The sequence below is a fragment of the Octopus bimaculoides genome, chromosome 20 (assembly GCF_046866305.1).
Source record: "Octopus bimaculoides isolate indiv1 chromosome 20, ASM4686630v1, whole genome shotgun sequence".
In the NCBI taxonomy this organism is placed as follows: Eukaryota; Metazoa; Mollusca; class Cephalopoda; order Octopoda; family Octopodidae; genus Octopus; species Octopus bimaculoides.
In genome coordinates this window covers 28,233,713-28,247,850 of record NC_142947.1, presented here as the reverse complement: position 1 = coordinate 28,247,850, position 14,138 = coordinate 28,233,713, and the positions used below count along the sequence as shown (strand labels likewise).

The 14,138-nt window shown below is 34.6% G+C and overlaps 1 long non-coding RNA gene across 1 annotated transcript; it reads left to right on the top strand.

Moving 5' to 3' along the window:
* Nucleotides 1-378: 378 nt before the first annotated feature.
* On the top strand, nucleotides 379-9,871 carry LOC149131656 (uncharacterized). The gene is made up of 2 exons (XR_016237635.1): nucleotides 379-1,230; nucleotides 7,886-9,871. It is a non-coding gene; the product is annotated as an uncharacterized LOC149131656 (long non-coding RNA).
* Nucleotides 9,872-14,138: the final 4,267 nt, after the last annotated feature.

Sequence of the window (14,138 nt, the reverse complement as noted above, 5' to 3'; positions counted from 1 at the left end):
ATATATATATATATATATATATATATATATATATATATATATATATATATATTATAAGGCTTTTAACTTTTAAATTTTCATATTCAAAAGAGACAGAGACTTCAAATTCGATATATCGAATTTGAAGTCTCTGTCTCTTTTGAATATGAAAATTTAAAAGTTAAAAACCTTATAATATAAATATAAACTGTGAGAACGACCCTTAAGGAATCTAGTTAATGATCTCCTAAGGTAAGTTCTTATGCTATATTGGTAACGGTTGCTACATCCTCTGGAAAATTATTATATATATATATATATATATATATATATATAAAATTTAAAATATATAAAATTTTATCTGTTGTAAGAGACCAACTAGTACAACTATAAGAAAATTTCAAGTATTTATACTTTCTTTTTTAATGTCAAGTGTTAATAAAAAGCTTGTCCTCTTCGGACTAAAATAATATCAAAATTAATTTAAAAACACAGATATGTGTATGAAAATAAACTGCAATTATTCACAATTGCGGATGTAAAGTAAATTATTTGGTACACAAATATTTTGTATGTTTCTGTAATGTGGGGCTTAGAAACAACGATTACCGTTCCGTGCTTGAGGTGTGTGATGTGACGTCAATGACTTAACAGCAGTAGCAAAATTATGATACGTATATCTCGGATGATTTCGTATTAACTTACTCATTAATTTTACACCCCTTATTGTTATTTAAAGTATCGCTCTCTCTCTCTCTCTATATATATATATGTTGTCCAGAATAAAGAATGAAATTTAAACAAGTATAAAAAATACAATATTACAACAGACAGATCAGTGAACAGATCAATAAACTGATAAATACAATTTTATTAATTGATAAATATTCATCGCACACCATAAGAACATATCTAAGCAGTTCATTACATTAAATTCTTATATCTTCAATGTACATTATTGTTAATCACATCTAAAAACTAAAGAATATATAAATTTATATATCGGCTATTGCAAAACACCACCTTACTACAGCGACAGAAGTACAGTTGAATTAAGTTACAGAACACAATACACACACACACACACACACCTATATACATGTATATAGCTCTTTAGATTATTTGATTTATTTTTATATTTGCTGACACACTTTATTAAATGAAGCTCCACGTTTATGACAACAAAGATAAGCGAATGGAGTCGTTTTTTTATAAGTCGCTGAAAATCGCCTCGGTGGTGGCCATCTATTGGTAAGTAACGACTAATTATCGCTTTCTTTTATTCACTTAATCTTTTAACATTAAATTTGGTTACACTTAACTTTAAATTAGTCAAAATCTCAGCAGTTAACGTTTAAAAACGTTCTCAATTGTAATTGATTTTTTTCTTCTATGATACGTTTGCAAACGGTTTCAAATTTATGAGAGATGGGGTTATTTCAAGATAGAACAACTTTCCTTCGGCGCACGCTTGTTATTCTATTTTGATTTTTCTAGTCTGAATTTTTTCCTTTGTTAATCATTCAATGTTTTCATTTCTGTTGAGATGTAAGTTAGTATTCTACACACAACACACAAGTGATGGAATGGCGGAAATAACGAGAAATAATAATTCATGTTAGAAAGTTTTCAATTTGAACTTAATGCTATTGAAATGCATCTCTTTCCTTCGCTTTTCTTGTCTATCTCACAAGTGTAAAACATTACATGTTTGCCGGGTGTGTGGGATGTATTGTAATTATGTTACCCAAATGAATATGAACCTGCATACATATGCATTAACTTTTATGTGTCAACAAGGAGAACCTCACTATCGTCTTAAAGAAAGGGCATGTTGGATAATGTAATCCTGAAAGGGTCACGGCTGGAACGTATTTGGTCACAGCTCTATTGAATTAAAGGAGACCTGGGACGAAACGAAATGAATATTAAGTTTTAACTAACAAAACATACATTTGAGTGCTCTCTGACAGTATAGGCACCTTATAAACGTTGTAATATCCATGTCAGCCGCGAGGGAGTAAACTTCATTAAAAGCATTCCAGCTTCGAACTTGGTCGTTTTCTCACATGATATAATTAGAGCAACTTTAGTATGCCACCCTCTTTTTCTTTTAATATGACAAGGTATAATTTAAGGGAAGGATGTTCATTGTTTCTGGAGCACTCGTCATGGGTTTGCTCAACCAGGGTCGACTTGGAGTTAACAACAAGGGCACAGCCAGATTCTAAAGTTAAGGGGAGCAAGCACATAAGAAAAGGTGCCGTGATACCAAATAATTGACTATACATTTTATAAAAAGCGCCAATTTTGAAAAATGTGCACACTGATAGTGGTCGCTCCTCACGATCCCCTATTAGCTGCGTCACTAGTTAACAGCATTTAATGTAGTTTGAAGCCCCTACAACGCATATACACTTGCTTACGAACCAACGAGGGGCTTCTATGTGGTCACTCTGCTAGAAATAGCAACCAAACCTCCCTGATCCGAAATGCAGCCGATTCCTCTTAACGCTGGTGTTCACAACTGGGTATAACTACAGATGTGTATCCCACTAACTTTGTCTCATAACTTCCAGAAAAATGGATTCTTTTTAACGAAATTTTCAATAAATACCGCTTAGATATTGTGGATTCAGAGTATATAGGGATTTATGGGAAAGAATTTTTCCGAGGGAATGGGGAGAAGAGTTTCGGAAAATTTGTTTTCCATCACAGCCTTCGAAATGATAGGAGAGGGGCATCTTTATATGAAAACAGAGTTTTTAAAATTTTTTGTATGTCCTCACCCCCTTCATCCCACTCCGGGCTGATTTTGGCCAAATTTTTGGATTTAGTTTTTTTCTTTCGCAAAATATGCATTTTTTAAAAGGAAGTAAAAAAAATCTGAAAATCGACTATAATAATGTATATTCCAGTCTCATTGCTTTGAAGGTATTATGTTGTGGAGAAAAAAAATTGGAGAAAAACAGTTAGAGGTTTATTAGAAATAATACTTTTCTAAATCTAATCGAAAACACTGTATTTTTAGCCAATAGCGAGAGAGAAATTTTCTGCGTTTAGCGGAGCGGTGTCAATTTTAAGGCTGTACTCAGTGAAATTTATAGTTTAGCGTTCATTGTAGGTTTCTAAATAAACAGAAATACCTAATTTCATTGTATGTTTTTAAAGAAACAGAAATATCTAATAAAATTAACATGTATCATCTTACTGTTTCTTTTGTCTCTTCATTGATTGTATGTTTTTATTATTTTTTAAAATTTGTTATATTAATGTATTTGTCTGCATGTGTTTACTTCATGCGTACTTCCATATTATGTATACCTGCCATGTAATTATGTGCATCATTAATATGCATGTGTCTCCTAAACTCCAAATTTGAGTAACGTTTTCCTGCTTGGATTTGTAAACTACAATAAGAATAACACTGGGGAACAAAGAATTTGCCCCAAGGAAAAGAATACTTGTATCTTATATGTTTTGGCATACAGAATTCAAAAATAATGTCAAATTATCTGTATCACCCACAGTTTCTCTGTTCCACGATATCCTTCTTGGTTCCTGTTATGTGGACTAAATTTCAGTTAAGCTGTTGAAATGTGAAGCTAACAGTTTAAAAAATACTCCTAATTAATTTTTTTTATGAATATAATTAAACCTAGTGAAATCATAAATCCAGCTGAGTCAATGAGTCCCAAAAACATATGAAATGAAAAATATGTAAAAATACTAACACAGAAAAATACTAACACACAGAAGTACAGAAAAATATGTAATATACTAACACACAACAAAACGTGATTTCACCCACATGTTTTGTTTTAGACAACAGTGGCACAGATAACAGTGAACCACAACCCATTGCGGTTGGCATGGTAACAAGCTGCTAATGCCACGCTGTCTGTTGATTGGCTAAAATTACCCAAAGTTCCCAACTTTAATTCCAAATAACATCAGATTCTTTAATTTACGAGATAAAGTAATTGGTTGATTGTAATCAAGATGCAGAGTTGCATCAATACACCAAAGCTGAAATCAATCTAAGCAAAATTAAGTGGGGCTCATTTTGCGAATGAGAAAGACTAGATCCAAAATTTTTTTTTTGCACTTCAAAACCATGGGAGGAGCCTTTTCGGTAAAAAAAAAAAATATATATAAAATCTGCCCCCCGACTCCCATCATTTCGTAGGCTGTGGTGAAATAAAAAATAGGAAAAATCTCCGTCAAAATTTATTTGGTCTTCCTGATCTGAAATTCCGTTTTTTCTAAACTCGTCTCCCTACCTCGGAAAAATTTACCCAAATTTCTTTATAATCGTAATCTATGCCATTTGAAAGGTATTTGTATAAAATTTCATTAAAAGATATCCATTTTCCTGAAAGTTATGAGGGAAAAAATTCGGATTGTGTGAATTTCCCGAAACTCCTTTGAAAATTTCTTTCCTGTAAATCCCTATATATTCTGCATCCACAGCAATCTAAGCAGTATTTGTTGAAAATTTCACTAAAAAGTATCCATTTTTTTGGAAGTTATGAGGCAACAAATTTGGGGGTGGGGTACACATCTGTCGTTATGCCCACAACAAATACTTTTGACCAATTTGATTATACTGGACCTGAGGCTAAATAATCTAGTGTACAGATTGGCATAATTACAGTATGTTGAGCGAGTCCATTTCCGTTCTCTCTTGTACTGTTTTGGTTTCAGTATCAATCCCAAAAGATTGTCTAAAGGAGCACATGTATATCTACAAAATAAAACATGAAAATTTTGAAAAAGTTGTGTCAGTATGTATTTAGACATGCTCACCAATTTATTCTGATAGAATTGTAATCTACACCATCTGAAAGATATTTGTTAAAAATTTCATTAAGCAATACTTATTTTTCTGAATGTTATGAGGAAACCATACCAGCTGTTGACTTTGTTTCTTTGTAACTTTCTGAAAAATGCATGTTTTTAATGAAAGTTTCTAAGAGGTACATTTTAGATGGTGTAGCTTAGGGTTATATGGGAATTTATTTTGAAAAATTTTCTGAATGTAGAGGAATTTTGGGTAATCTATACACCTTGATTTGTTTCCTTTCTGAAAACAGGCTATTTCTTAACCTTTTAAGCATTTAAGCTGGTCATATCTAGCCAAAATATTCTGCTTGCTTTACGTTCAAACTGTCCATATCTGGACACATCAGCCCTCACATCAACCCTTCACACATCAACCCTTCTCACATCAACCCTTCAATATCAATCCAAAAATAGCAGTTACCTCATAAAAATCTCAAAGTTATAAAATTAATTCAAAACCATGTGAAAAAGAAAATTGGGAAGAAGCTGAATAATTCACACACCTCATTTTCATTTCCTCAAATGTTTTGATGCGACGTGCAAATTACCCCCCACCCATAGGGTGGTGAAGGGGAAAATACCCCCCCCTTCTCAAATATTGGCTCCGACCTCTGCCTGTAGTGACACCTAAACACTGCAAGCTTGCCTGTGCTACAAGTGCTGACTGCCATTTCTAGCGTCAAAGGTCACCAGTTATGATTTTTGATAAAATATTTATTTCCATAAACAAAAAGCTAATGTTACTATGAATGACAAAACATTGATAGAGTTTGGATATTATTGTTCTTGAGTTGATGTGGTTGTCACAGTAGTCAAAAGGTTAGCTGCTGGTTGTTGTGTTGTTGCTGATCGTTCAATGTCATTAGCTGCTGACTTCTAATGTCTCTTGTCCTCTGATGTTCATTGCCTTTGTGCTGTAAATTTGGGTCAGTTGCTTTCCACTGTCTCTCTTAGCCGTCTCCTTTAGTGTCTGTCAAAGTAGCTAAGGTTTGCTGAAATTATAATGATGGAAAGGCTCAAAGAGAAAGGTGTGAAAAGATGCAATTGTTGTTGGGGCCAGTTCTAAGCAAAGTCTTGATTGGTCAAATTTTCTCGATCATGTGTGTGCTTTTAAAGCACAGTGCAGTGCTGTCTTATGCACGAAGTACTGTACAAGCTAATGTTGCAAATGACTGCAAAACCAGGAATTTGAAAACAAACAATTAAATAAATAAATGAACAGTAGGTCAGAGTATAATTGTAAAAATGCTGGGAAAGAAGATCTGATGCAGATACATGTATGTGCATCTAAATGTGTGACTGAGTGACTCATATATAGTCATATGCATGTACACAAGTTGATTGTTGCATATTCATATTCATTTGAATATACTCTTTTACTTGATTCAGTCATTTGACTGCAGCCATGCTGGAGCACTGCCTTTAGTCGAACAAATCGACCCCAGGACTTATTCTTTGTAAGCCTAGTACTTATTCTATCAGTCTCTTTTGCTGAACCGCTAAGTTACGGGGACATAAACACACCAGCATCGGTTGTCAAGTGTTGTTGGGGGGACAAAGACAGACACACAAACACACACATATATATATATATACATATACATATATACGACGGGCTTCTTTCTGATTCCATCTACCAAATCCACTCACAAGGCTTTGGTCAGCCCGAGGCTATAATAGAAGACACTTGCCCAAGATGCCACGCAGTGGGACTGAACCCGGAACCATGTGGTTGGTAAGCAAGCTACTTACCACACAGCCACTCCTGCTCCCATGTGTATTTGCATTGAATATCAGTTGGTTGGTATTGTGAGCCTATCCAGTAATTCCTGAGCTTAAGAACATTGGTGGCCAAAGTAAGGTTGTGGTATTGCCCTGGAGGAAACACGCATTGACATATCTCATTTGTGAGATGGAGGCATCAAGGTACTGATATTGATGACGTTACAGGTAGTATACTGGCATCATGATGGTGTTGCTGAAAATATTTGATATTCTGCTAAGAAGCGTGTTTAGGACATGATTACCAGTGTATTGATGACAGAGATGGTGGTAGCACAGTGAGGCTACAATGGCAGGAAAAAGTCAGTTGGAGAGAGAAATTTCTCGGAGACATGTCGGTATCGGTAAGCTGTGTAGTGGTGGTGTCCTATAGACAGAGTTATTGGTGAGTTGTTTCTAGGCTGTATCGTATTCTTTCTTTGGGGTTCGGTGTTACCACTTGTATGAAGAACATTGATATCTGTTGACATTTTTGATAAACAAAATATTCTATCTGTAAACAAAAACAAATGTCACTACAAATAACAAAACATAGAGTTTGGATGTTATTGTTTTTCAGTTGATGTGGTTGTCACAGTAGTCAAAACATTAGCTGCTAGTCTTTGTGTTGCTCTTACCAATCATTCATTGTAGTTAGCTGCTTGCTGTGCTACTGACTTCTAATGTCTTTTGTCTTCTGGTTTTGTCTTCTGGCTGTTGTGTTGTCAGCTGCTGTCAACTGCTGTCAATTATCTCTGTTGGTTGTCTCCTATGGTGTCTGTCAAAGTAGCTAAGGTGTGCTGAATTTATAGTGACAGATAGGCTCAGAGAAAGGCATGCAAAGATGAAATTGTTGTTGAAGCTAGTTCTTGATTGATCAAATTTTTTTTATCATGTGCATAATATTTTAGCGAATCACAACTTCAGATATAATGATCCGGTTACTGAATAGGGCCTTCCCCTATCTATTTCTTTAAAAAAATCTACTAAAAGAAATCTTTTAGTAGATTTCTTCAGCAACACCAGATACACAACCCTAAAGTAACCACTATCCAGTTGTCCAAAAAGCAGTTTGTTTCCCTTGGGAATAAAACAAGCAGATGGATGGAGAAAAGAATAATAATGAAAAAACAAAAATAACAAAGCGAAAGCTTTCTGAAAAATATTCTATATAAAGGATAGATAGAAGTTGTTTACCCCTACAATGACCTGTCAGCTCCAAGCCTTTGTACTTGTGATTAAAGCACACACATACACATGCACGCAAACACTAACTCGCTAATAATAACTTTACTTACAGAATCAGAAGAGATAATATAGCATGTCACTTCAGATGGAAAAATGAATACAAATATAATAACAACTGCATGGTAAAGAATGTAGTTTACAAATGTCATGGTTTCAAATTTTGGCACAACACCAACAAGTTTGGAGGATGGGGTAAGTTGATTAGATCAACCCCATGTTCAACTAGTACTAATTTATCAACCCTAAAAAGGTGAAAGGCAAAGTTGCCATCAGCAGAATTTGAACTCAGAATGTAAAGATGGACGAAATAAATGTTTTGCCCAGAGTATCAGCTCACATATATTGCTACTCTCTAAACTTCATTATTCAGTTCATTTGGTAGACATTTAGCAAGCTGGTCATATTTGTGAAAAAAAGGTAAGATTGGCTTCCTAAATTTTAATTTAAATTTACTGTTTTAATTATAGAACTCTCTTTTACGTATCACTCCAGATGAAAACAGCTTTTCCTTCTTTCAACTTTGAAATATGACTTGTTTTTGTGTTACATTTGGGATAAAATTTCACTGTAGCCAGTGCTATTCATCATCATCATTTAACACCCATCTTCCATGCTGTCACGGGTGGGATAGTTTGACAAGAGTTGGTTAGCCAGAGAACTGCTCCAGGTTCTATTGTTTGTTTTGGCTGGATATCCTTCTTAATACCAATTGATATGCTGCACATCTGGAACATTTGCTGTGAAACATCCCAAGAAGTGTGTCAAACTGAATATACAGACTATCTGCAGATGAACGGATATTACAACTCAGGACTAGCTAGGGCAAGGTATACGGATAGAATAATATATGTACAGAATTAATATTTAATATCCAGACAGTGTTATTAATATTAGAGATAATCCTATAAATAACCACAGAATACCAGACTCTAAAAAAACAGTAAATGTGATAGGGACCAAAATGGGAAAAATGCATCTGCAACACTAAGAAGGATAGATATCAAACAGAACCCAGGAAGTTGCGAGCAAGGGTTGAAATGACGGGACCAATAGACATAGATAGAAATATTAAGCATATAGTAGAAACAGATAAAACAAATTGCAGTAACAAATCCAATAGATCCATTAAAAGAAATAGTAAAATAAAGAGTGATGAAATTATTTGGTTTAACCCAATTTTCAATTCACAAATAAAATCCAAAATAAACCTGGAATTCTTTTCAGCATTAGATAGGCACTTCTCTAAATCTAGCAAACATCACAAAATTATCAGCAGACATAAGGTGAAATTAGCATATGCGACATTGTACAATCCAGAATACTACATACACAAATTAAATAAACAGAAAACTCAATAAAATAAAATTAGAGGGGGCTTACGGAAAAACTGCAGATCAAAACAAAATAACAATGGGATGGTTGCAAATATGAAGGATAAAAGCTCCTCCATAACAAGAAGGGGTCCAAACAGCGCCATACCATTGGCAGTGTAATCTATACCTAAAGAAAATAAGAACACTGTTGCAAGAGGAAGAAGGAATGTGAGTATTAATAATACCTCTGCTTACAGAATCAGAAAAAATAATATAACATGTAACTTCAAATGGAAAAATGAGTACAAGTTTAATAACAACTGCATAGTAAAGAGCGTGGTTTACAAATGTGAAGTGAAGATGGATGCACAAAAATATGTGCAATGTTGGTGGAACTGGAAACACTGCACATTATCTAACCTTATCTGGGGGCAGAAATGAAATGGAGTGGAGCATACAACCAACTGGTCCACAATAAAAAATGCTAGTCCATACAGTAGAACATCACAAGTATGGAAATTATGCTCAGTGGAAACCCGGGAGATCAGCACATCCAGGGAAAACATAATTAATAGACATTCTGAAGTAATTGTATCAATTAGACATAAGATCAAGGCATCCTTCCTAGAATTCAAACAGAACATTATGAAACAGAAACACTAACCTTCATCAACATCTAACAGATCAAGAGAAGAATAGAAACATGAACTAAACAAAAAGAAAAACTCATTATTTCCTTATGCTATGTCACTGTACCACCATAAGTAACTAAAAGGACCCTTTAGGGGAACATTTCTCAACTCAGACAATGAACTTCAACACCAAAGTAAGTGGCTTCCTGATCCTACAACATCTAAATTCATTGAGGGAATGCCTGCTGTAACTAAAGTCAAACCAATAAAACATACTACCTATCCCAACATCTGTACACAAATATCAAAACAAGTCTAGCCTCACCAAACACCTTCCTCTCCTTTATCATTACCATTCCTTTCTCTCTTTCCACCATCTTCTATTCTTCCCGAATGAATACACACAGAACTGCCCGCATACCCCAATGAACCTTTTGATTAGTGGAAATTGATAAACATCTTTCAGTTATATACATTCCTTGCTTCCAACTTTAATGTCATAGTGCCTGATGAAATGAATGCATAAACTATGATACTATGGATTGGTTCGTGATCATAAGAAACATGTGGAAATGTGTGTAGCAATACTTTAAAATATTTATAAATTCCATCCTTGGATTATTATTATTATATTTATCCTACATTATATTGGCACAGTTCAGTACAACCTCATAAAACTGCTGTTGCAGGTTGGTATCATTAGGCTGTAGTCAACGTAATAAAATAGAAGCCTTTATATGCATACTCAAAAACGGTTTCCATGGATGAACTTAAAGAATATAAATATATATATATATACATATATATATATATATATATATATATATATATATATATATATACTTGAAAAATAAAAAGTTGGAAAAGGCACAAAACTATATATTTTAGAGAATGTTTAACAAAATATAACCAGTCTTGACATATCTTATCAAATGTTAGAAATATTAGAAAAAAGTTTTTGGTGGATCAGAGAGAAAAAACATTTTTGGCAGGGTTTAACAGTTTGTACCCCTATTTGAGTTCTTAATGAAAGATTAAGAACTCAAATATGGGTACAAACTGTGAAACCCAGCAAAAAATGTTTTTTCTCTCTGACACCCACCAAAATTCTTTCTAATATTTGATAAGATGGATACATTGAAACTGGTTAAATTTTATTAAACATTCTCTAAAATATATTCCCATGTTTTTTCTTAACTATAATTTTTGATTTGTATGGACTCCTAACCACTCTTCATATTGGTTTCATGTCAAGAAAAATATCTTAATAGTTTAACAATTTTTCAAGCTGATCACATGAAAGAATGGTGTTCATCTCCATTTTGGATGTAAATGCAGAAAATCTTGGGAATTCACAAAAATATCTCGTAAAGAAAACAAGAAATCAAGGAGCACTATTCTTGGATGGCACCTTTGAATGATTATCTCCCTTGTGAATTTGTTTGTATTATATTATATTCTGGGTATATGTGATGTTTGTATATTTGTGTGCTGAGGGAGTTCATCAGAGGGGCATGTATCTTTTTAGTGTGGAGTTCGTATGTTGTGTATATTCAATGTTCATGTTCAGGGAAAGAAACTATTTTGGTGGGATTGGCAGAGTAGGTGGTGGTTCCTCTTTGAAATGTAAAATATTGCTTGTGTATATTGGGAGAGAAGGTTTCATTCTTAATATTTAAGATGTTATCTCTTGACTGGATGATATTTTAGTTTTTCAGTGATACAGGGCTCATATTTGGCACCCTGTTACCTGTGTTTTCTGGCTTTAGCAATAATATTCCATGTTACCTGGGAGATGTTTACTCTTCCTTCTTTCAATGTCCATATCATATTGGATAGGGATGTCACATGTCTTTTATTTTTTTTGTCCCTGAATGATGCCAGGTATTGTGTGTATTTTTCCCTGAATGAGTTGCCATCATTCCGATATATGTCTTTGTTACTCTGTTGGGGTCCATGATTTTAGCCTTGTTGTATACGACAGTTATTATTTAGAGAACAGCGGTTTGGAGATCTCCAATTACAGTGCCTTTCAGGAGTATTCCTGGCGGGTTTATTTTTATTGTGGACCCTATATTAGGGAGGCAACTATAGCTAACTTTAACTGTGTTTCTATTGAAGATCTTATGGTACTTGTGTGAATGTGGGAAGTGATTGTCTATTAAATTTAAGAACTTCCTAGTTATGTTAGTGGCTACATTCATGCTATGAGGTGGGTTAAACCATAAGATTTTCCTCTGCCGGCACCTTCTTGGTCTATCTACATTTGATTCAATGTAGTTTATGATATTCTTGAGGTTGGATCTTTCTAATGCAGCATTGTAGTATGGGGCAGCCTTTTTCAAAAGTGTCTTTATTGGCAGGTAGATTAGAGACTTGCAGGTTAATGTCATTAACTAACTGTTTAATGATTGCTAGTGGATGGTTGGGTAGTTGGAGCCTATATCTATGTATGAGGTTTCTTTATTTGGTTTGTGATAGGCTTTCAATTTGTCTTTGCTCAGGTTCATGTTATTATCTAAAAAATTGGCTTCTTTAAGGTTGGTACTAATTGTGGTGCTTAGATCTAATTGGCTAAATATTTTGCATAATGTTTTTCTTATCCCATCCATATCATGTCCATTTTTATTGTATGCCACTCCTAGGCTATCATCCCAAAATAAACCCATGTTGGCTTTTATTTCTTTTCTAAAGATATCTAGGATATTGAGGCCTACAAGGTCACTTATCTCTTCACCTTCATAGCTCTCCATTACCACATCAAATAGCTCATTGCCATTCTTTTTTACCCAATAAGAATTATCATGAAAAAGTAATGACTGCCTTGCATTCATAATCTATAATATAAATTGAAGTTGGCCGACCGTTGTATTCTTTCTTGTCTTGAGGTTTACGGCCAAATGGCTGCGTGGATTCGCGTGAAGAATGGCACACATGTGGAGACGGATGCATAGATTGGAGCGCGCTTTCTATTTTTTCCTAGCCCCCATACTTACAGAGAAAATCGCTTAAAACAGCATGCATGCGTGTATGTGAGTGTGTGTCACTGAAGCCATTCATACATATATACATAATAAATAAATAAACTGAATGATAAATTTCATTCATCTCTTTCTTTTTCTCTTTCTCTCTCTCTCTCTTATACATATACACCATCAACATTACTCTCTGTCGCGCACACCCCATCAAACACACACTCAGACATACACACGCACATCGATTCTCCCCTCTCACCACAACTTCAAAAGAAGTTCAGTCATAAAACTGTCCATGTTTCTTCATTCGACGCCCACTTCAAAAGATCGCTGCCTCAGAAGCTTCGTACTTGCCGTGCCAGCCAACATAAGTCAATGACACACAACTTCACTCACTCACTCTATCTCTCTTTCTTACCCTCTTTCTCTCTCACACACACACACACACACACACACACACACACACACACACACACACACACACACGCACGTCCATTTCATATATCTTTCAATTTCTGCTCTCTGCAAATAAAATTTTTACGGATAAAACTGCTTACAAAAATTGGGATTAATGTATAATTTCTTTCTATGTTCATAATTAAATAAATCTTTTAACGATTAGACAGACATCCGATAGAATAGCTCTCACAAACAGACTACGTACAAATTCTTTCTTCACAACTCCTGAAGCCATTTTCTGACAAGAGGGGGTGAAATCTTCATACAGCTGGAGGCTCCAATCGAAATGGGACACGAAATGATCAGGTTGAGAAACGCTGTTATAGATTATGCCTAACCGAAAACAATCACAGCCACATCATCCAAACAGACCGGGTGAAACCAGGTTTAGCTGCTAGCTATATATATGATTATATGAACCTTTTGAAGATCAAGGGGTAAAACTCCACGATGTCAAATTGGATGAATTGGTATTTCGGTTTATCTTCTGTTCTTAAACGATTAAATAGTTAAACTACTACATATCCATTAAGTAAAGTTTGAGTATGTTCTGATGTGTAATATGATATTATCTAATATGAGTTTACTAATATTTCCTATTTCACTTTCTGTGTGATTTATTAATCTGTAGCTAGGGTTTTGCGTGAGGTTATCTTTATGGTCTTATAAAAGGATTTTGATGGAAACTGAAAGAAGCCCGTCGTATATATGTATATATATATATATGTGTGTGTGTATGTTTGTGTGTCAGTGTTTGTCCCCCTAACATCGCTTGACAACCGGTGGTGGTGTGTTTACGTCCCCGTAACTTAGCGGTTCGGCAAAAAAGACCGATAGAATAAGTACTAGGCTTACAAGGAATAAGTCGATTTGCTCGACTAAAGGCGGTGCTCCAGCATGGTTGCAGTCAAAATGACTGAAACAAG